Genomic DNA, 25,337 nt, shown 5'->3' on the forward strand with positions numbered 1-25,337 from the left:
GTGTTCACGAACACATGAAGGAGTTCATGCTTGCAATGACAATTCAAAACTAGGAGTTGGTAATTGCTGAAACAAGAACCAGAAAGCAAGTCATTGCTAATGAAGATTCAATGGTCAGTGCACAGGAGTATAATCTCCCTGGGCTCCAGTTAACATTTTGCAATAAACAAATATTTCTTGAATACCTACTGTGTGCAAGGCAATCCCACCTGGCTCAGCATTTCCTGCACTTCCACATCCTGACTTGACACCTAGAAAGGACTCCCAAACTATAAAGAGGATGCTGACCCTGGTGCAATAATACACTCAATGCCCAATTTTTGTCAAGACTTGAAGTCCTAAGAACTGTGAACGGGCACTAACGTACTAGTGTTTTTCAAAAACTAGATTTAAATATGCTGGAAAAAACATTACGTAGATGCTAAATGTTAGGAACATTTTCTAGAGCTCTACTACTACAAGAGAGTACTTTACTGCTGATTGTCCAAACTCTAAAAATTATTTAAAACTACACAAAATGGGAGATGGTGACAAATAGAACAAATTAGTTCCAAGGCTATTCAAAGTAATAACAAATAGGCAAAGCCATTTTCCCCATCTTAAATATCACACAAATATGCTTATCATTTGGCTTATTGTCTATCAGATGTAACTTGGCATTTGCACTGTTAATAGTCCTTTTTAGTTCTTCTTGAAATAGCAATAACTGGGTTTCCTACCTATACTAGCACTTGGACCTGCTAAAAATGTCAAGTTACAGATAAGCATGCTTTCGTGTTCAGTCTATCACCAGAGTAGAAAAGTTTTTGGAGGGGGGTGTTTATTGTCTTGTGAAGGTATTGTATATAAGAAGATTCATCTGCTTTGTTTCCCTTGATATTCTATAAAAGATGGGTCCAAATATAATTTATCCTTCATGAAAGACATCTGTCACAAGTCAAAAGCCAATGGAAATTTTTAAAATCCCTTAAAGAATTGTTTTTCTGATATATACTAGCAAAAAAAAGTGGGGGGCTTCAGTGTTTTGTGGCATCGAAATCTTTGTCTTCATACAGTTATCAACTCAAAACTAGTCGAAGGACCCTCTGGAAAAATAAAACTGTAAAATGCAATGGATTACTTGACCACAAGTAAATTCCTACAATTTTAAGATGACAGTCTACTTCTGTGCAGTCGTTTAGCCAATAAAGATATAAAGAAAAGAGAAGCAATAAAACATACTTCACAAATCCAAAAGATTGTTCCCAAGATAGAAAAAGAATTCCCTTCACAAGGTCTAGCCCAAGAAATTGCACTAAGAAATAAAAACACTTCTGAATTTATAAACTGAATATATAGACTTTGTTAACTTCTACAGTGTTCTTTATTTACCTTTCTATTTTTTATTTCATTTTTATGATGGTTTAAAACTTTAAATTTTTGAAAGGAAATGCCTACCCCCACCTCTCTCAAGGCAACTTAAGGTTATCACTTTCTTGTGAATCCTTCCCAAAGATGTTATATGAAAACTAGTGGCCCGGTGCATGAAATTCATGCACATTAAAAGGGGATTAATTAGAGGAAATAATTTAATATTGCTGTTTGCCCTTTCTCTATAATAGAAGTGTCAGAGATGAAAGAAAATTAGTAAAATGTATATGAAAACCTTCCTCCTGTCAAGAGTCTAGAGAGCACCACGGGACCCACAGTCAAGTCCCCACCCACCCACACGCTCCTCAAAATCGCGTGATACCGACCCAGCCGGCCCCCGCTCCCACTGGGCTAGATCCAGACCTGGCCAGTCCCACCCTTGTCAAGCCACGCCGGGCAGGGGACGTAGCCTCAGGACCCCTGGCCCAGCGCCAGGACAGGGGGTGTGGCCTGAGGTCCCCCAGCCCAGACCGGGGCGGGGGGCGTGCCTTGAGGTCCCCCATCAAGCCCCACCAGGTGGGGGACATGGCCTGAGATCCCCTGTCAAGCCCTTCAGGGGCATGGGAGGGCGTAGCCTTAGGTCCCTGCTGATTGCTCATTAAGGCTCCTTATGGGAACTTGGCTTCAGCTGTGGGTGCAGCCATCTTTGTGATGGAGTGATGGTCAATTAGCATATTCCCTCTTTATTATATAAGCTACAAACAGCATATAAATGGTTGTATATTTATTCTCCTTTCTTCTCAAATGGCAGCACGACACTCTATTCTACATCTTTTTTGTTTTTGAGATTTAACAAATATCTACACCATTCCATATCAGCAGTTTCCCCATCCTTTTTTATAACTACACAGTATTCCATTATGTGAATGGACCATAATTTTTAACCAGTCTTCCATAATGAACATTTAGGTTGTTTCCAATGTTTTGCTGCTATAAACAATGCTTCAATAAGTTACTTCATTTCTATTTAGCATAAGATAAACTCCTGGATGTAGAACTGTTTTGTCAAAGAGGTCCCACAAATTATAATTCTAATAGATGCTGTCAAGTTATCCTCTATAAAGACTGTCCCAGTTTATACTCCCAACAACAATGTATGAGTGCCGATTTCCACACCCAGGCTAACAATGTGTTTATTTTATTTTATTTTATTTTATTTATTTATTTTTTTTTTTACCAAAGTGATAGGTTTTTTAAAAATGGCATCTGGTGTGGTTTTAATGTGCATTTCTCTTTTAAAGTGAGCACCTTTAGATTTAAAGCCAGTTACATCTCATTTCTGTGAAATTTACATAGATATCCTTTGCACATTTTCCTACTGAATAGTTGGGGGTTTTTTCTTGATTTGCAGAATTTTTATACATTAAGGAAATTTGCCCATTATGTTTGATGAGTTGTTAAATGTTTTTTTTTAACTTGTCTTTTGACTTTGCCTGTATGGTTTTTTGTGTTTATGCAGAAATTTTTATTTTTATAATATATTTTTATTGATTTCTGAGAGGAAGAGATAGAAACATCAATGATCGGCTGCCTCCTGCACACCCCCTACTGGGGATGGAGCCTGCAACCCAGACATGTGCCCTTGACCGGAATCAAACCCAGGATCCTTCAGTCCACAGGCCAACACTCTATCCACTGAGCCAAACTAGCTAGGGTGGAACTTTTCTTTATATAAAGTCTAATTTATAAATCCTTTTCTTTAATTACTTCAGAGTTTTACATCAAACTTGGAAAAACCTCCAGGTCAGTCCCCTCAGCCTCTGCCGCCGCTGCCACCCCTCTGCCAGCGCTCCGGCGCCTCCATGGGGTCGGCGTGAGGCATTCCCGCTGCTGCACGGAGAGGACCCGTCTCCCGTGGACTGGGAGTTCCCGGAGAGCCGCGTCTGAACAGCTGGCAATAATTTCAAGTCCCCTCTCTTCATTTGCCTTTGTGTACATTTCGGAACATCCAGAAACCATGAACATGAACATCGTTAGTAATGAAGAGTTTGACTGCCATTTCCTCGATGAGGGCTTTACCGCCAAGGACATCCTGGAGCAGAAAATTAATGAAGTCTCTTCTTCAGACGATAAGGATGCCTTCTATGTCGCCGACTTGGGAGACATTCTAAAGAAACACCTGCGGTGGCTAAAAGCTCTTCCACGAGTCACTCCCTTCTATGCAGTCAAATGCAATGACAGCAGGACCATCGTGAAGACCCTGGCTGCCATCGGGATAGGCTTTGACTGTGCCAGCAAGATTGAGATACAGTTGGTGCAGAGTCTTGGGGTGCCTCCAGAGAGGATCATCTATGCAAACCCTTGTAAACAAGTGTCCCAGATTAAATACGCCGCCAGTAACGGAGCCCAGATGATGACTTTCGATAGCGAAGTCGAGCTGATGAAAGTTGCCAGGGTACATCCAAAGGCAAGGCTGGTTTTGCGGATTGCCACTGATGACTCCAAAGCAGTGTGTCGTTTCAGTGTTAAATTTGGTGCCACACTCAAGACCAGCTGGCTTCTCTTGGAACGGGCCAAGGAGCTAAACATCGATGTCGTCGGTGTGAGCTTTCACGTGGGCAGTGGCTGTACTGACCCAGAGACCTTTGTGCAGGCCATCTCCGATGCCCACTGTGTCTTCGACATGGGGGATGAGGTTGGCTTCAACATGTACCTGCTGGATATCGGTGGTGGCTTTCCTGGATCTGAGGATGCAAAGCTTAAATTTGAGATCACCAGTGTAATCAACCCAGCCCTGGACAAGTATTTTACATCCGACTCGTGAGTGACACTCATAGCTGAGCCAGGCAGATACTATGTTGCATCAGCTTTCACGCTTGCAGTTAATATCATTGCCAAAAAAACTGGTCTTAAAGGAACAAACGGGTTCTGATGATGAAGATGAGTTGAGCGAGAAGGCCTTCATGTATTACGTGAATGATGTAGTATATGGGCCCTTTAACTGCATCCTCTACGATCATGCGCACGTGAAGCCCCTTCTGCAGAAGAGGCCCAAACCAGATGAGTACTACTCCTCCAGCATCTGGGGCCCGACCTGTGCCGGCCTCGATCGCATCGTGGAGCGCTGCGGCTTGCCCGAGATGCACGTGGGGGACTGGATGCTCTTTGAAAACATGGGTGCTTACACCCTGGCTGCTGCTTCTACTTTCAATGGGTTCCAGAGGCCCACGATCTACTACGTGATGTCAGGGCCGACATGGCAACTGATGCAACAAGTCCAGAACCGTGACTTCCCGCCCGAGGTGGAGGAGGACGCCAGCGCCCAGCCTGTGTCCTGCGCCTGAGAGCGGGATGGAGCTCCTCCCAGCAGCCTGCGCGTCAGCCCGAGTTAACGTGTAGACGCCATTCCTGTAGCTGTGACGCAAGTGTAGCTTGACTTAAGGATTGGGGGGACCACTTAACTTAATGATTGCTAGTTTGAAATGTCTTTGTAAGTGGGGGTGACACAGATGGAACAAGGTGGAAGGCCTAGGGCAACGGGCTCACACTTATGTGTTCCTATGGAAACTATTTGAAGATTTGTTTTATATGGATTTTTATTCAATTCTCAAAAATGCTACTGCAGAGCGCCCCTCAGCTGCCAGGCAAGCATTTGTAGCTTGTGTGTTGGCAGAACCAGCCGAGGCTGAGTGCTGTGACCTGTTTTACCAATTAAGTACCTTGGAAATTGAAAAAAAAAAAACACAAAAAAACTCCATTCTAAATGATAAAAAATTTCTCCCTAACTTAGCTCTATTTCTGTTATGACTTTGTTTTTTAAATTTAAAGTTGATCCACTTAAAATTCATTCTGGTAGAAGTATAAATTGTAGATCCAATATTATTTTATTTTCAGATGGCTCCCCAGCTATCCCAACACCATTTATACTAAATAAATTTTACTGATTTGAGATGCCAATTTTATTATGTCCTGTGTATTTTGGGGTCTCTTTCCACTCTTTTTTTTTTTTCCATTTAACTGTAGATCTGTACAAATATCTTTGTCACAGTTGTCATTAATGTAGCTTAATAATATATTTTAAAATCTTGTAAGGCTGGTCCCACCTCTCATTACTTTTCTTTTTCAGGACATTCCTGAACAGCAATTTTGTTCCACTGAGTATGAATGGTATTGATTCATGACATAGCTAGAGCATTTAAATTTCATATTAGATGTTTCTAATCACAAAGAATTTTTTTCTTCATGGGTAATAATGGTGTTTGGCATTAACTTTGCTCATACAGGCCAAAAGGGTTGTGTGAAAAATGCCAGAAGTACTGTTAAAATAGCATAATCACTGAGTTTAACCATAAATTAAATAGAAATAGAAAATAATTCCATGGTCACCATATGCTTTCTTAAAATGGAAGCTAAAAACACGGGAGTAAAGAATTGAAAAAGACAAATGATCTATACCAGATTCTAAGCAACCTTTTCTTCTGAATATATCAATCCTACCATAATGGTTTGCTTTATGGGCTGTTTCCTAATTTCCTATTCCAATAATACTCCAAAATGAAAAATCATATCCATTCTACTCCAAAATTCCTACCTAATTGTTCCCACATGTATAGTATCTTTTATCATCATGTAGATGGAAGCAAAAGAAATGATGGATGGAAACAAAAGGTAGAAACAATATTTTACCTTTTTACAAAAAGCATGTCAAACTCAAAAGCTAACATGGGCCAAATAAACAAGGTTTAAGTTTTTGTGGGCCACAAAAAAAAACAAAAGCTTCGAATTTTCATAGAAACATAGGTTTATTTCAATAGAGACATGCTGAATACAAAGGGCTGAAATGAGTAATCATAAACATGAAATAATAGAACATTTTAATAAAAATTAATTTTTTCTTGAACATGAACTTACCAGATACTGAATAACTGCACAAATTAATAAGCATAACACAAATAAACCTGTTTTTCTTATTCTCCAAAAGCAAAATATTTCCTGTTGCGCACACCAAACAAGTCAGTACAAGACTAATGACGCGGCAACCGGCTGCTAAAATATTCGCTGCTAGTATTAGTGGAGAGAAATGGAGCGCCCGCGCATAAGGCGCATAAGGGAAATGAATGCAACACGATTATAGTAATCAATCAAATCAGTCATTAGCGAACATTGTAGTTCGTTATTAATTATATATAACAGGATATTATGAAAATTAAAAGGTGCAAAATGTTTATTAAAACGTGTCTTACATACCGTTATATTGGCTGGGCCGCGAGTTTGACATGCTTGATTTACAATTTACAAACATGTAACTTATACTATCTCATTGAATATGTATGTATAAACTGGATTGCCTACATATAAATAAAGAATACACAAAATGAAGAACCATTTTTATAAGCAATATTTAAAAACAAAATATTCATTTCTACATCTTGTAATTTAAATGCTACAAATCTTAGATACCAAAAGAGAAACATCCTCTCTGTTGAAGGATGGGGGAGCAAGATATGAGATTCAAGATGAAGGCAGGGCCAAATCATGAAGTCTTGTAGACAATTAAGTAAAAATTTTAGAAGTTTGCCTTCAAAAGAATTTTAAATAGGGAAAGAACATGATCATAACTGATTTTCAAAAATCATTTGTTTACAGTACAGAGGATGGGTTAGTTGATGTGTGACATAAGAAGACAGCAAAAAGTTACTACAACCAATGATGGTTGGACTTAAGGGTAGCAGTAGTAATGAAGAGATATTGCGGTGGTAGAAATTATAACATAGTGATTTTCTGGCTTGAAAAACTCGGTAGGCGATGGTACGTACCCATCGTTACAGAACAAGGGAATAGAGAGAGAAAGGCAGGTTTGGAAGAAAAATGGTAAGTCTGAGGCACAAGTGTGACAAGCAAGTAAAGATATACAGTGAACTATAGAAGTCTGGAGCTCAGGAAAAAGAAAGATTTGAAGCTTGTATGTGGAGTTTTGAGAGTAGATTAAGATTAAAGTAAGAAAGGGGCCCAGAAAAGTGGGTAGAAAAGATAACCCAACAAAGTAGACTGGTGTTACCAGAGAGGTAAGAGAAAAACAAGAAAGCTTGGATTTATGAAAGTCAAGTCAAGTCTGTGTTCCAAGGAAAAGTGGTCAGCTTTGTTGAATGTTGCTGAGCTGTCAAATAAGATGAAGCATAGGAAAGCCTACTTCAATCAGTTAACACTGGTGTCCTTAACAGGTACATCTACAGAAGATTGATGGGGCAGAGACCAGAGTGCAGAAGTTTGAATAATAAAGAGGGAGGTGAAAAAATATAGTATAATTAATCTCAAGAAATTTGGTTATGAAAAAGAAGGGAAAAAAAACAGGTCACTGAGAGAAGGAATGGAATGGGAAGGCTCAGTGTGAAAGAATTTTTTTTTTTTTAAGATGGAAAAGATTTCCATGTTTAAATAGTATGTATGCACAATAGTAGTAAGAAAAAGAAAAATTTCTTCCTTTCAATAAATCCCCAAAAGTACTATAGGAAACACAGTGAATGCTGCTCATCTCTGAGGATGGTCTTATTATGGCAGTGAGAAATCTCTGCCATCCATAAATGGTAATTTGCTCCTAATCTCTAATAAGTTACCAAAAAACTCAGTAATAAATCTTTTTTAAAAATATTTTATGCAGACACAAAAGAGTTCATAAAAGAGATCTGTTGACATTTAAACCATAACAAACTTCGGGATGTTCACATCAAAATGGAAAATGAAATTCACGAAGTTCTTATGCCTAATATTCAACCAGTTAATTTATAAATTCTGAAAAATGCTTTCTCAAAATATTCAGGTTTTGGAGAATAATCTGTGGATTCAATAGGTCAACTTCCTCTGATTCTTCCACAAGATTAAAGGTTTCACAGATGCCTTGAAATGGAAGGAAACTGGTGATTACATGAATGGTTTGGTTATTTACACCCCTTGAGGCTCATACACAGCACACCTAATGGTTTTGCCTTGAGGCAAAAGATTTAACATATTGCCCTTCTAATTGCTCCCTAGACACTCTGTACACAATGCCATGTGATTTTTGAGGTACAGATTCCTATATAAAACTCACCTTTAGGAAAAAGAATAAAAAATAAATGTCTCACCAACTACTTCTGAAGAAATAAAATTGTTTATAATATCCAAAACCTAACAAATCACCATGCCAAATACTAGTTAATATACCTAATAAATTCTGACCCGATTCTAAAAGGCATTAACAAATTATTTAAACATCATTATCCCAATACACCTCTGAACATTTAGCTGTACTACAAATACAGTGCAAATGTTAAAATTTCAAATGTGAGAAATTTTATTCCTGAGGAATGTCTTATGTTGTCATAATAAGCACAGACAACAGGAAAAGTCATCAATTTTAAAAGATCTTAAAATGTAAAATAAAATCTAGGTAGAATAAGGAGATAAAATAATTTTCAAACCAGAAGAAAACTGGAACTGAGTATTAAATCTCTGAAAAGGTACAGCAAGTTCTCTAAATTACAAAAGAAATCACCATGGGAAAAATGTTTGAATTCCTAAAAATAAAGTCTTCCAAATGTCCCAAAATGGCAACTAAAATCTCAGCAAGGTGACAGCACCTGCCCACATTTCATTCCCCACTCTGGAGGCAGATGCAAGGTGTGGACTGGGCCATCTGTCTCCAGAGCGCCTGCTCTCCACCACTGTGCCACCCCCCCCTTTTTTTTTTACCGTCAGGTGAAGAGGAGGATAGGAAATTCATGAAACAGGAAATGTAATGAATAAGCAAACATATGGGAAAATATTTAACTTCCTGAGTAACCCAAAATTTTCACATTAAAACAACAAGGTAACTTGTTTTTGGCAAACTTTTAGTAACTTGTTAAATTGGCAAAAATATAAAACCATGTTAGTATCTAGAGCTGGTAATTGGTATGTGAAATTGGTAGGCAACATGGCAGTATGTATAGAGAGCCATAAAAATATCCTTTGGCCCTCAGTTTCCTCTTCTGGAAGTCTACATGAAAGTGGGGGAGGGGAATTAAAATATGGGCAGGGTAGAGGGAGGATGTTCAACTGACCATCATTCCTAAAATAAAAACTTGGAAACAACCTCTATGTCAAAATAAGAGAATGGTTATGTGGAATGATAAATCCATTAGTTTATATACATGGTCACTAAAAATAATTCTAAAATGTGTATAACATGAAAATGCTTTTCATACAATGACAAACCAAAAAGAGCTAGATATAAGAATGTGCAGATGAGGGAAACCCTTTTTTAACGTATAGGAATATACAAAAAGGAAAAACACTAAAATTGTGACTATGATTGGTTAATGTGATGGTATAAAATGTTTTTTTCACACTTTGCTGCAAATGTTTCATACTGTGGTTTACATCAGTCTCACTGAGTTCTCCCAGCTCTATGATGAAGTACAAACAACTTTAAGATCTATTTTATAAATGTGGAAATGGGGTACTAAACACTAGTTAACAAATCAAAATGTGATAGAACTGAGATCTGAAGCTAGGAAGTCTAACCACTCACTACATCATATTGCCTCCCTGTGTTCTGCCCATTCCCTCATGGGGGTTGGAGATAATTGGAAAGGAATAAACTCTGGGATCTGACTACCTGGGTTCAAATCCTAGCTCCCATTCTTACTGATTAATCTTGGAAAAGCTACAGAAAATCTGTCTCTCACTTTTCTCAACTACAAAAAGAATGTATGCATTTAACCATTCTTGCATCAGGGAATTGTTGTGAGAAGACAACATTATGCTTAGTAAAGAGTAAGTGGCTCACAATGAGGACGCAAACATGTCAGTGAGCAGTAACACAGTAATCCTGCAAGGATATGGGGGTGGTGTTTGGGGCTTTGGTTCCACACCAAATGGTCTCAAACTGCTATTGTTGATTTCTTTTATCTTCCTTTTTAAGGTTTTACTTTCTCAAACTATCACCTTCTCAAGCTGGCACTCCTGGCTGATGATGTACCTGCATGGGGCATCTTTTTCCCTGTACCATGCCTCTTTTGAATAAGCTCAATAGCCAGACTTCCTAAAATGATTTCTAAGAAAATCCAGATTCTGACAAAGAATTTGGGGTCTCCCTAGTTAAGAAAAAAACTATTAGATGGCCTTTATAACACCTAATTTTGGCTTTTCAGAGGTTTGTGGGGTTTTTGTTTGTCTTTTGCTTATCTGGCTTCTGTGTTGGATAGTGGTGAGGATACCATACATCTTAGACCTACAGATAAATGTGGGCCTGCTGCAGCACACTAGAATGTGGCACTGTTGCTATTCTGTCAAAATCAGATATACAGAGATAAAGTGGGGGAAGGCAGCTGCAGGTTAGTATACCAGATTGCTCAAACACTCTATAAAAGCACAAACAGCCCTTTTTCCTCTGGCTCACTAAGTGCTAGTGGATGTTATAAGTGACAGCTAATACAAAATGGGGTTTGGGGTTTGAGACGCTGTACAGAAGAGGAACTAAATATCGCACAGACATTATCCTCATTTTAGACATGTTTGCCCAATTTACTGCCAAATACGGTGGTTCGAGAACTTTTCTTCAAACCCAGTGCTGTCTGCACATGCTCTCTAGCAAGGCAGCAAAGAACTGACTCCAACTTTCAGTCATGAGCCCATTAGGTAAACTTAAGTACCAAAACCACTAAATGTTATAAGAGAACATAATCACACTGAGAAAAGTCTTTACTGGATTAAAAGAAAAGCACACAAGGGAGGGTGAAATGTTAGTGATTGTACAAAACGTATTTGAGATATTTCAAAAATAGAAGAAAAGTTGTCAAGTCTGAAACAAAGTTTAGGATGTTCCACTCTTATTACAGCAATGCTATCAAGCATGCTGTATCTCTGTGTCACATCACTGTAACTGCCACTTTCAAACACTTGTTCATATATATGAACAAATTCGTGTTTTTAACCTCCAAAGTTTTCTTATTACCTATGTTTATGAACATGATATTCCACACTGAGACTTAAATTATTAACTTCACAGATATAATTAATAAAATACTACATTCCAAAATATTATTAACAAATGTCACCCAAAAAACTTAATTTAAAAAAAAAATATATATATATATAGGCCAGGGTGAGCGAAGTGTTTCTGTAAAGGGCTTTTTCTACTTTAGGCTTTGCAGGCCATTAAGTCTCTACCACAACTAATCTGCCATGTACCACAAAAGCAGCCACAGACAATATGTAAACTAATGAGCATGAATGTATTACAGTAAAATTTTATTTAGAAACTCTGAAATTTGAATATCATGCAATTTTCACATGTCAAAACATTATTCTTTTAATTTCCTTCCCAAACATTAAAATAATATGAACACTATTCTTAGTTTGCAGGATACACAAGAACTGGTGGCAGGTCAGATTTAGCCCAAAGGGCCATAATTTTCCGATCCCTGATATAAGTTACCTAATATTCAAAAATGGAAATGCAAAATACCCACCTGCAATATTGATATCAGATTCCCTTCAAATCTGGAGGGGGTGGTGTGGGATAGTCCACAGATTAAATAATGTACTATTATACTTTTGAAATAGAAAATATGCTATGCAAAATACTTTGTAATCCTGGCCTCTAAAGTTAATGCCAAATGTTAAATAGGAGAATGCATCTTTTTAATAATCTTTAAAGGTCTTTTAGCTCCCCTCAGGAATGACTTAAAACATTACAGTGTTCATATTATTAGCAAAGTATTTTTAGGTCCCATCCTAGCATAGCTAGAGTCTCCCCCTAAACCCCCAATAAGTCAACTAACCATTAAGTCACTGTGCCGATTTTAAATTTCTATAGCACGATAAAAGTTATTTTCTGAAGCTTCATTAGAATAAATGCCGTTTTGGATCTAAAATATGAGAATGAGAACAGACTGGGATTAAGGGGAGGCTTCCAAGAACACTGGATTAGTCAACCTTCTGTGAGTTTAGCAGAAGTGTGCAAGGCAAGTACCTATCACATCTATACTAATAAAAGGGTAATAAGCTAATTAGACCTGGAGACCTTCCAGACAAAGCCATGGTGGCGGGGCGCAGGTAGAGGTGGTTAGGGGCAATCAAGCCAGGAGTGGAGGGCAGTTGGGGGCGAGAAGGCTGGCGGGAGGGGGAAGTTGGGGGCAAGAAGGCCAGCAGGCAGAGTGGTTAGGGGTGATCAGGCAGGCAGCAGGTGAGCAGTTAGGAGCCAGTGGTCCCAGATTGCGAGAGTGATGTCCCAGATTGGAGAGGGTGCAGGACGGGCTGAGAGACACACACCCCCGCCCCTGTGCACGAATTTCTAAAACTAGTGGCCCGGTGCACGAAATTCGTGCACGGGGGGGCGTGTCCCTCAGCCCAGCCTGCACCCTCTCCAATTTGGGACCCCTCGGGGGATGTCTGACTGCCGGTTTATTATTAACCAGCAGTCGGAAATCCCTCTCGCAATCGGGGACCACTGGCTCCTAACCGCTCACCTGGCTGCCTGCCTGATCGCCCCTAACCACTCTGCCTGCTGGCCTGCTCACCCCCAACTGCCCCCCTTGCCACCCTGCTCACCCCCAACTGCCCCCCCCACCGGCCTGCTCAACTCCAACTGCCCACCCTGCCGACCTGCTCACCCCTAACGGCCCCCCCCCGCCGACCTGCTCACTTCCAACTGCCCCCCCCGCCAGCCTGCTCACCCCCAACTGCCCACCCTGCCGACCTGCTCACCCCTAACGGCCCCCCCCCGCCAACCTGCTCACCTCCAACTGCCCCCCCCCACCGGCCTGCTCACCCCCAACTGCCCCCCCCGCCAGCCTGCTCACCCCCAATGCCCCCCAGCTCGCCCCCAACTGCCCCCCCCCCCACTGGCCTGCTTGCCCCCAATTGCCCTCCCCTCCTGGCCTGATCGCCCCTAACCGCCTCTGCCTTGGCCCCGCCACCATGGCTTTGTCCAGAAGGTCTCCCGGTCTAGCATATTACCCTTTTATTAGTATAAATTCTGCTATAGATATATTCAAACCTGGTACTCTAAAACCTGACAATTCTCACATGTTAATAGATCATTGAATGTATCCCTACCAATTCTAAATAAAAAATAATTCTGAATAACCAAAAGCTCGCTTGTACTGATTCCATAGTCACTGTCTCCAAGAGTTGATGTGGGGAGAGGAGGATACAGTGGGAATCAGTGGAAGAAAGTTCCCTCATTTTAGCAACTTTTCATCTTGATCCTCAGGGAAAAAAAGAAACAAACTGAAACCAGACTGACTTACCTCAGGTATCTGAAAGTCAGTGATTCAGTTGGACTTGTTTTGGGAGACCAAAATCTCTTAAGTCAGCCTCATTTGGAGATGGGGGGGGCATGAAGGGGTGTATATATATATATTTGGACATTTGTTTGGATCTGGGAATTCTGAATAGTTTCGGTTCACACTTTTAAAAATAATCAGTAATTCCACTTATCCGGATGCAAAAATGTAATTTCTTAGGAGGGTTATCCAGCTAGTGGTTAGATTATCAGTGACCTAGATAAGAGCAGATGCAGTCCAAGAAATTTTGGCTTCCTGACACAGTGAAATGCAAGGAATCTATTCAGGCCTTCTTTCATTTTATAATTATTTACTGCACTCTAAAATATTTATGGTCTCAAATAGATGGGCAGGCTCCCTCCCGGCAACCTGAAATCTCTCTAAAACATCTACAATGGCTCAAGAACAGTGTTTTTCAAATAGTGGGTTACAATCCATTAACAGGCGACAACCAATGTTCTGGGTCACAGAAAATATCAGGAAGCATGGCATGTATGTTTTAGGGGTAATTATTGTTTATGAAACTTTGGTTTATGTTATTTATGGTAACATATGTGTATATACTGGGTTGCAATGTAAGGTTTTTACTTTGAAGAGAAGGTGGCAGTCTATAAAGGCTTGAAATACCTGCCAGATCTAAGAAGACGTAAGAGATAAGTAATCAGGACAGAAGTCAGGCCTGAAAATAAAAATTAGGGAGCCATCATCACTTGATGACATTAAAAGCTTTGGGGGTGGTTGGCATCATCTAGAAAAAGGGCATGAGAAAGGAGAAAAGAGCCAGACTCAAACCCTGGGGTCACCACCATTTAGAGGCTGGATAGAGGAGGAACCACCAAAACCAAATGAGGAGAGGTAGTAGGAAAACTAGGGAGCCGATGTTCCCTGTGTTGGCTTCCTCCCATGCAAGGAAAGCTAATAAACTGGAAGTTCAAAAAAGAGGCATATCCCCTTCAATTCCCCATTTTTTCAAAAATAAGGTGTGAATGAGGAGAGGCTGAAGGATGTTTATGAGTGAATTAGTGTAAAACAGATGAGACAAAGCCTGGAAATGTACTTACTCTGCTGATGTATACATACCTAGGAATGCTTGCTTGATATTTTATGGTGGGTGCTGTATACCAAAAGAGGATGCTGGTATCCACTTAAACCATCTATATGCATGTCTGAAGACAACATGTGGGCGAATCACATGGTAAACATGTAGGGTTGTCCATTGGCTTTCTAAAGATGTCAAAACATATTACAGTGAATCTTGTCCTTAAAATATATTTTTCACTATCTTCTTGCAAATCTCACACTAAATTCCCTGCAAGGAAAGAAGGGATTCTTAATAATCAGGAAACAAATGCTCTAAACAGAAAGTATAATGGAATAACAGGATTACCCTTTGTTTAGGCTGGAGGTGTTCCAAAGCTATTATCCTGAGCCCCTGTGAATAAAAGCCACAGCAGCCTTTAACGTTCTGGGCAGCAGCCTCATTTGGAGGTAATGGGGCTCTCTTGAAACTTATATGAAGATCTATCATCGTGACTACTTTAAATGCCTTTGCCCTACTTCGTAACTTCTACAAATAACATGTTGGTACTCTTGGTCTTAATAAAACAGAACGTTTCCTAGTGTGGGATGGCAACTTCCTTTTTCAATATTAGAAGCAACTATTGTTTAAGACAACCAGTATGTGACAGAATCATAATGTTACGGAAATGGACCTTAAATACCATCTTGCCCAGGTCCTTCATATAACAGATAAGAAAAGTGGGGCTTTTGAGTCAGTTTGTCAATGTATAAAATATGGGTAACAACAACCTATGCCACAGGAGAAATGTAAATGAAACAATGCATTTAAAGCACTTAGCACTGGCACATAGCAGGTGCCCAAAGTGAGCCCCCCTCCTTCAGCCTCCATTCTCTTTTCCTTCTTGCCCAAGGCAAGAGTACAAACTGAGGCCCGCTCTGACTGCTCTGTGACTTCACAAAACATAAAGAAAAAAGGCCACATGAACTGTGTACTTGATGTTTTTATTTATTCTAATTTAAACATGAAATTAACATTAAATAGCTTCTTAGATAAGACATTGAACTCCAAACTCAAACAGAGAGATGGCGATGGGAAGAGAGTGAAGAAAACCAAGGAGGCTCAATGAGGTAAGAAGAAAACAAAGCAAGTCAGCACCCAGAGGTCAAGATTGGAATTCCATATAAATGAGTATCAGCACCAAAAGCTAGAAATAGATCAAGGAGAAATAAGAAACTGAAATATCCCATTGTACTGGCTACAAAATCAGTGGTGACCATGAAGAGAGAGATTCCAGGGATAGAGGTGAAAAGCTGAAGCCAATAAGCGATATCAAAAGAAAAATAAGCACAGAATAAGCAAAATCAATGCAAACAGCTGCTCATTTGAAGTACTCAGCAATAAGGAAAATTTCAAATAATAACCATGTGTGGAAGCAAGATCAAAGTGTAGAAGCTAAGAGTACAGACTCTGAAACCAGACTACCTAGATTCACATCTCAACCCTGCCAAGTTGTAGCTGTGTGACCTCTCTGTGCCTCAGTTTCAACGTCTGTAAAGTAAAGATAAAAACAGAACCCACTGTGCCAATTGTTTTTTGTTGGTTCCGATCTTTTTTGTATTACAAGTTGTTGGAAGACTATAAACTACATTTTTCAAACTCCTTTGCTAGTAACTAGCTTCTAAGTTGGGTACTGGCCATGGAAACCATGGCAGAAGATTGCAAGGTGAAAGAAAAGAAAAACTATCTTTTTTATTTCCTGTTTCTGGTGGTACCTCCATAAGCAGCAGCAGACAACCGCAGGCTCCAGCAGCATCTGTGGTGGTTCCAAAGCAGCAGAACCAATGAAGATCTTCAGCAAATCTGTAGAGCATACAGTTTATGCAGCAGCTGTCTGATATCTGAGTAACATCCCCTTCTCCTCCTTGCTCCTTCAAAACACACACACACACACACACACACACACACACACACACGCATGCACGCACGCACGCACGCACGCTTTTTCTCCTTTTTGGTCCAACACACACTTTTTTCTTTTTGTTCCTCCATCCCTTCCAATGCTGCTGTAATCAATTCCCTGTATTAAACCCTTCTGTGCTTAAAATATCTGGTGCTTTTTAGTTTACTGATTGGACACTAACTGGTAACATCTACTTCTTATGTTTGTGAGAATAAAATAAGGTTCTAAAAAGTAAGTGTTTAGATCAGTACCTGGCCCCTGGAAGGCATTTTATAAATGTTAACATCTGTTACTCTGCAAGCACCTTAAAATCCACAACTAAAATCAAGCTCTTTGTCCCCCACACAGACTCTAATTCTGACAATTATCCTTTTCTTCATCCAGGATTCAAATGAGTCATCCAAATAAGCAAAATCTGTAGGTTCCCACTTCAGAGAGCCCTCTCAATCTCCACTGACCAGGTACAAGCCTTCATTCTTTATCTAAGCAGCATCCATGTCTTCCCCTCCCTAGGAATGTATCTGTTTGCAGGTTCCAGTTCATTCTAACCTGCCCCAGGAGAATTTTTCTAAACATACGGGAGGTGATTAATCATGTCACTCACTACCAGTGGTGCCCAAGGTCATGAACCCATTCAATCACATAAAGGCCTTACTGAAGTCAACCCCTGGCTACTTTCTTAATAGTACTTCCCAGTATACTACTTCCTATTAGTACCACCAAATCTTACATTCCCAACCACATCAGAAATCCTTGGCATTCCCCAAATTCTCTCCGCCCTTTGGTCCCTCTATACCTCTGCACAAGAATATCCCTCTAAATGAAATACCTTCTCTGCTCCACCCTCTCCAGACTTTACTGATCTCTTCCACCTCAAACAGAACTAACCCTCTCCTATTCTTCCTTAGTATTTCTACTATTATAACATGGTGCTAAGTGTTGAGTTCCTCAGGGGACTAAAATTCATTACCCCTTGAATATCCCTCCATATAGCAGAGCTTCCAATGAGAGCTAAACTGTAAGATAAGTGATACCTCAGCTCTCCGGGCTACCAACCCCTAGGCCAGTGATCTTTACCCACCAGCCCACTGGCAAACTTCTCTACAGTTAGAAATCTCCTATCCCAGTACGTTGTATAAATGTTATTTTCTGTGTTTTATGAAGTAAAAACACTTTGGAATCACTACTCTACAGCACCTTGCACATAAAACAATAGCTCTGGTCTTCCACTAGACCTCATGAAATAGAATTCCTTCTCCATTTTCAAGCTTTTACTGGCAGCATTTCCTATTATAAAAACTTACTAGTACAAGTAAAATGAAAACTATACCAGTTCCTCACTTATCTACAACTTTTTTCTTATTTTTTGGAATATGAATACAAGAAAGTTAGTGAATGAAAGCATAGATCTTTTTAATTTAAGAATATATATTCCAGCCCTAACTGCTTTGGCTCAGTGGATAGAGCGTCGGCCTGCAGACTCAAGGGTCCCGGGTTCGATTCCGGTCAAGGGCATGTACCTTGGCTGCGGGCACATACCCAGTAGGGAGTGTGCAGGAGGCAGCTGATCGATGTTTCTCTCTCATCGATGTTTCTAACTCTATATCCCTCTCCCTTCCTCTCTGTAAAAAATCAATATATTTTTTTTAAAAAAAAGAATATATATTCCAGACTCGTTTGCATTCGTAAGTATTAGATTTTATTTTGGACCACTAAACATATAATTGGGTTCTGAGACAGTCAACTGGAATTCAGAACACAGACGCCTCCAAAGGGGAAAACTGTGGTTAGCTTCTTAGGCTTCATTTATTATAAATAGTATAAAACTATACTATTATCTAGTATTATTAAATACTGGTTAAATACTAGTATCTAGAAAAAAAATTCAAGACTGAGGAAATAGATGACTTTTTGCAGAGGGATCTTTAAGTGTCCTTTCAAGGGCTTAAAAGGTCCAAGATGCTATTTCTAACTTTGTTTTGAAAACCTACAACTTGTTTTTTTCCTTGTTCTAAGCCTATCATTGTAATTACCCTTCTATCCGCTAGTTTAATCATAATTGAAACAGCAAAGGACAAAGGGAGAGAACACTGGGAAAATGAAATAAGATAAAGAGTACATACAAAAAGGTAGAACTAAGCTTTAAGCAATGAAAGGTGAAATATGAAAAAAAAAAAAAAAAAACCCACAAAAAAACATCCAGGTTGTTCCAGGGATGTTATTAGAGAAATTGAATACGTTTCCCATGTCTACACAAGGTGGCACTACCGACAGCTTGGTAAAGCCTCAATAGGAAGAGGATTAAAAAAAAAAAAAAAAAAAAAAAAAAGTCCATGGACAACAGTGTAGTGATTAGGGGTGGGGGGAAAGGTGGAAGAGAGCATGAATGGTAATGGAAAAAAAATAAAGTGCCCTGGCTAGCATTGGCACAGTGGTAAGAGCATCAGCCCAAGAACTGAAGGGTCCCAGGTTCAATTCCCGGTCCAGGGCACCGTATCTGGATTGTAGGTTCCATCCCTGGCCCTGGTCAGGGCAAGTACAGGGAGGCAACCAATGGACATCATTTCTCTCACACTGATGTCTCTCTTTCTCTCTCCCCCTCCCTCCCTTCCACTCTCTAAAAAAAGTCAATGGAAAAAATATCCTCGGATAAGGATTAACAACATACAAAAATAATAAAATAATTTTTTTATTGTTTAAAATATTACATATATTAGTACATATATCTCCTTTTTTTCCCCCATTGACCTTCCCCCAGCCTCCCCTAGCCCCTGTCGCATGACCTCATCCCACCCCCACCCCCCCGCCCAGTGTCTTGTGTCCACTGGTGTGCTTATATGCATGCATACGAGTCCTTTGGTTGATCTATTTCCCTCTCTCCCCAACACTCCCCAGCCTTCCCACTGTAATTTGTCAGTCTGTTTGGTTAAAATAATTTTTTTTTAAAAAAAGGTTCTGGCCCTAACCGGTTTGGCTCAGTGGATAGAGCGTTGGCCTGCGGACTCAAGGGTCCCAGGTTCGATCCCCGTCAAGGGCATGTACCTTGGTTGCGGGCACATCCCCAGTGGGGGGTGTGCAGGAGGCAGCTGATCAATGTTTCTCTCCCATTGATGTTTCTAACTCTCTATCCCTCTTCCTTCCTCTCTGTAAAAAATCAATAAAATATATTTAAAAAAAAAAAAAAGGTTCTGGAGTAGACAGGAAACAGTCTTTCAAATGTATAAAGTTTCCCAAACTCACAGATACCAGCCCCTAAAGAGATTTTTATGGCCCACAGTGAAATTATAAAAGAAAAGTTTAGTCTTATAAAGCTAAATTGATTCTATTAATAAGGTTATCCTCTATTCTGAGATTATCATTTTTCTGCAGATATCATTTTTCAAGCTTCTAGGTCAGCTGACTTTTCCCTGGGTTCAGTCTATGGCAAGCACTGTTGGAGAACTGGTAGGTGGGAAGAAGGGAGGAGCCAGTATATTTCTCCCCCTCCTTTCCACCTCAGGCAGCACGCCCAACATTGGCTGGATTTCTCTCATGACTCCAGCTCCTACCAGGAGATTCCCAATTTCCTCAGAATAACCCTACCAATGGTAGTACTGTACTATTCTCTTCCTGCTGCCATTAATTTCCAGGTTGCCTCAACATCGTATCTTGCTGTCTTACTGCCTCCACTGCCCATGTAACCAACCCGCTGCGCTAAATTCCTATTTTAAAAACTTAAGAGTGATTTCCCTTTTTCACTTAGTGGGTCTAATGAGTATATTAAGCCAGTGTGTCTGCATGTATTAGAATAACTTGGGGGGCTTATTAAAACTCAGATGCTGGCCCCACCTCCAGAGTTTTCCAGTCAGTATATCTGGAATGGAACCCAAGAATATGTATTTCTAAGAAATTCCCAGATAATGATGACACTACTAAAAAGCAGGGACCACATTTTGAAAACTATTGACAAAACAAAGAATTGGTCATTCTATGTTGGTTTGCCCCCCTCCTTATTTTCGTTGGACAATAAAATCCCCCAAATACTTTGAAACTAAAGGAAACCACACCCTTCTGTTGTCATGGGGGTGAGGGGGGTGAGGAATCTAACCTTTAAGACAATTTCCTTACATTATTACTAGGCCAATAGGTTTCTAAGAAATTATTTTTTAAGTAAATATAATTTTAGCAATTATTGTATACCTTACCTAGAAATATCAATTTTAAATATCATTCCCAAATCCAGTGAACTTTTCTATAAAGATAAAATGGATTTAGACTCTTAAGTTATTGGAAATAACTTAGCCAATGAGATCTCAAACCTAAAGAATAATCACAGTTGGCAGATGGTTCTTCTATCTTAGAAATTTAAGATTGAAAAAAAAAACAGTGCTAAATAATTTAAAGGGCAATTCAAGAAGTGTCTTGAAACCAAGATTTAAGAATCACTAAAGAGTGTTTAGATTCATGCTGGCAAAAAAGTTAAAATCAAGTATGTAATCAAATCATGGCAAAACTGTATACATAAACAAAAAGAACTTACTATGAGACCAAAAGGTCTACAGACCAGCACTAATAGAAAAATGTGAGCCACATACATAATTTTAATTTTCTAGTAACCACATTTAAAAAGGTAACAAGAAACAGGTGAAATTAATTTAATTGATATATTTCATTTAACCCAAAGTAGCCCAATTATCATCATTTTAACAAATTATTACTGATATATTTTACATTCTTTTTATTGCACTAAATCTACACTACCTGATGCATGTGTTACAATTCCAGTACTTTCAGGCTAGCCACATTTCCAATGCTCATTAATCACATGTGGCTGGTGGCTACTACAGCAAACAGCACAAACGTAAGACAAATTCACTAGTCTTTTATTGAAGATCTTGATACTACTACTAAGTATAGTGATAGTGTCCTAACTGTGCTGTTTTCACAACTTACTTGTAAATTATATTTTTAAGAATTTCCAGCTCCTGTCATCTAATATTGTGTTAAATATATATATTTTCACAATTGAGTCACATTGTAAACAGGTAAGCTACCATTACTGCTATTTCATAGAGTCCCAAAGCCAAAGCCAGCAGTACCTCAACGGTATCTCAACTCACCTTTCACTAGCCCAAGGCAGTGGTCGGCAAACGGCGGCGCGGTTTGCTGCTCTGTTGACTAATGAGTTTGCCGACCACTGGCCCAAAGGAAGAACTAGCAGCCACTCTGGGCCTCCACTGGCCTCCAAGTTAAGGAATTCTCATCTCCTGGGAATTTGTGAACAGGGAACTAAGTCATAACTACAAACCAAATCCCCAAATGGAAGTGTCTGGTCCTTTGACAGGGGGAACTTTGCAGTGTTCACTAGCAACACATTTAACCCACTTAATGGGACTGGTAAAATTGTGATAAAAAAGTATCAGTCACATTTTTTATGTGACTACAATATTATTTTAATACTGAATTTAAAGTAGAAAGGACAAATGAGCTTTATGTACTATCTTTAATTCCTCATGCGCTGTCAAATGAGACCAGACAGATAACCAGTATACAAAATCAAAAATTTAAGTAAGCTACAAAAGTTTTTATTTTCAATAGGAAGCCAGAGTACATTAATTGCCTTTAATTAATACAACTGATAATCAAAAGAGAGTCCAAGAATGGTGTATATAAATCACTGAGTACAGGGGCAGAGTATAAATCATAAACACGGTGCTTTGAGAAACTCCCTAAATTAAACTTAATATTTGAAAGCCAGAGTTTGGTACTGGTTTACTCTAGAATCCAGCGATTCATGAATTTAAATGATACCCTAGAGAAATGCACAGGCACTGAAATATTTGTAACACCAAACAACCTCTGAACCCTTCAAAAATAATGGCTTGTTCATCACTTATCAGAAAGTTGGTTTTATTTTGCATATAAAACTCTTGCCATAAGCATAAGTATATTTGTGTGTATGTACAAGAGTAGTAAGGTAATTACATACCTTTGGGGCTTAAATACATCTGGTGCGACATCACACCTTAGGCATATAGTTATTTCATTTTGAACCATTCACTCTAGAGAGTAATTACTCATCCCATAACTTGGTCATAAAAAGCAGAGCTTACTCAGCATTTCAGCAATTATAGAGCATAGGTGGATTTTTATATGGCACTTTTGTAAATCAGATAATCAAAACCTATACCTTAGTAAGTTAAAGTGCTAAAATTGTAACAATTTATATATAATTCCTAAGCTTTTAACTTGTGACAAGTCTACATCCTATCTAATAAAGAGGGAATATGCCAATTGACCATCACTCCGTCACAAAGATGACTGCACCCACAGCTGAGGCCAAGTTTCCATAAGGAGCTATAACGAGCAATCAGCAGGGACCTGAGGCTACGCCCTCCCCTGCTCCCCTGGGGCTTGACAGGGGACCTCAGGCTGTGTCCCCCACCCAGCAGGGCTTGACAGGGGATCTCAGGCCACGCCCCCCACCTGGCAGGGCTTGACAGGGGACCTTAAGGTGCGCTTCCCGTACTAGTGCTGGGCTAGGGGACATCAGGCTGCTCCCCCCACCCTGGCACCAGGCCAGGGGGACCTCAGGCCACACCCTCCGCCCAGGTGGGGCTTGACGGGGACCTCAGGCCTCACACCCCTGCCCTGGCCCCAGGCCAGGGGACCTGAGGCCATGCCCCCCACCCAGCGGGGCTTGATGGGGGACCTCAAGGTGCACTTCCCGTCCTGGTGCTGGGCTAGGGGACCTCAGGCCGCACCCCCCACCAGATGGGGCTTGACAGGGGACTTCAGGCCGCACCCCGCCACCCTGGCACCAGGCCAGGGAACCTCAGTCCGCACCCCCCGCCCCAGCACCAGGCCAGGGGACCTGAGGCTGCGCCCTCCTGCCTGGAGGGGCTTGACAGGGGACCTCAGGCCGTGCTCCCCACCCAGCGGAGTTTGATGGGGGACCTCAAGGTGCACCCCCAGTGCTGGGTCGGGGGAACTCAGGCTGCGCCCCCCACGCCCAGCGGGGCTTGACAGGGGACCTGAGGATGCACCCCCCCCCCCCCCGCCTGGGGCTTGACAGGGGACCTCAGGCAATGCCCCCACCCAGTGGGGCTTGACAGGGGATCTCAGGCCGTGTCCCCCACCTGGCAGGGCTTGACGGGGGACCTCAAGGCACGCCGCCGCCCCAGTCTGGGCTGGGGGACCTCAGTCCACACCCCTTGTCCTAGCGCCGGGCCAGGGGACCTGAGGCTACAACCCCTGCCCAGCGGGGCTTGACAAGGGTGGGACTGGCCGGATCTGGATTTATCCCAATCGGGGGGGGGGGGGGGCTGCCAGGTCTGGGTCTCAGGCGATTTTGAGGCACACGTGGGTGGGCAGGGACTTGACCCAGGGTGTCATGGTGCGCCCCAGACTCTGACAGGAGGAAGGTTTTCATATACATTTTACTAATTTTCTTTCTTCTCTGACACTTCTATTATAGAGAAAGGGCAAATAGCAATATTAATTATTTCCTCTAATTAATCCCCTTTTAATGTGCATGAATTTCATGCACCGGGCCACTAGTAGTAAATAAGCTGCAACTGCTGCAGAGAGACCCAGCTATAGAATAAAAGTTGAACCCACAGGCAGCTCAATGGAGAAAAGAGGATGTGGTGCAGCAGGAATGAGGTCACAAGAAGGCAAATCTAATAGTACACATCTTATAAGGAAGGATAGTGTTTTGACTTTAGTTACTATCTTATATTAGCCAGTCACACTGAACACCCTTACAGTCTAATCCCAACGGAAAAAATAAAGATGTTGGCATCTTAAACTAGTGGATTAAAAAGCCTCCAGAAATGCTCCTTTATGTAGTCTCATGGTGACACACAGGAGAAAATAAGGAGACCCCAGATGTCGCCTGGAAAGACATCTAAACTTTCCTCACCTGCAAAGAGAGGAGTTTCCCAAAAACAAGAGGTAAAGACAATGTTAAGGCTTGCTCCAAGAGTTAGAAAGGTCTTTAGGCTACAATTTAGTAGAAAAAGAATACCCATAGCACTTCAGCAAATGTTAAATCTCTCCATCAATAGGGCTGTTAACACAACCCCCCAGCACCCATAGCTGCCTTCCAGTAACAATGCAGTATGCATCTCAGCTGCCTCACCGAACTTCTATTATACTAATCTTCTCTTTGAAGTATCTCCTATATACACTGCCCCCAAATCTCCCACTAAAATTAAGGACTGATGAAAGAGAAAACAGTAATTTTGTCAAGTCAAACTATTAATGTCATCAAATACTGTGAATCGAACTCTATTTTTTAAAAAGCTTAGCAAAGAAAAAAGTCATAATAAACTGAGTATAGTACCAGCTCTGAAACAAGAAGGCACTATGGGCCATACAACCATTAATACTATCATGAAGAAAAAACTAAAACATACCCCATTCTAGAAATTGTGGAACACTGTTCAAAGGTCAGGGAGCTGATTTTGAATGGTGTCAGTGACCAAGGAGGTCTCTGCATGGTTTCCTTTATGCACGTGCTGGAAGATAAGATGTCCCTAGCAATGCTTAAAAAGAAGGTGGTACAGTAAAAAGATTCCCTCCAGAGCTAGGTAGCCTGCAGCCTGGGTGCTAATGGACAAGTGACTTGGCATCTCATGTCTCGGTTCAGCCACAGAAAGAACAGAATACCTTCATCCTAAGTTGTTCCATAAGGAGTGGAAATCATGCTTGTAAA

At 40.6% G+C, this 25,337-nt stretch overlaps 1 protein-coding gene and 1 pseudogene across 2 annotated transcripts in view; one reads left to right on the plus strand and one right to left on the minus strand.

Annotated features, from left to right (window-relative positions):
* The window catches only part of ZSWIM6 (zinc finger SWIM-type containing 6), a gene marked incomplete at its 3' end in the record, with an annotated part of 198,959 nt that overhangs the window by 147,924 nt on the left and 25,698 nt on the right, over positions 1-25,337 (minus strand). The gene's annotated exons all lie outside the window — the stretch shown is intronic.
* On the plus strand, positions 3,368-4,845 carry LOC308255009 (ornithine decarboxylase-like; annotated as a pseudogene). Its single transcript has one exon. The product of its transcript is annotated as an ornithine decarboxylase-like (transcript).

The sequence above is a fragment of the Plecotus auritus genome, assembly GCF_963455305.1.
Source record: "Plecotus auritus genome assembly, chromosome: 7".
Lineage (NCBI taxonomy): Eukaryota > Metazoa > Chordata > Mammalia > Chiroptera > Vespertilionidae > Plecotus > Plecotus auritus.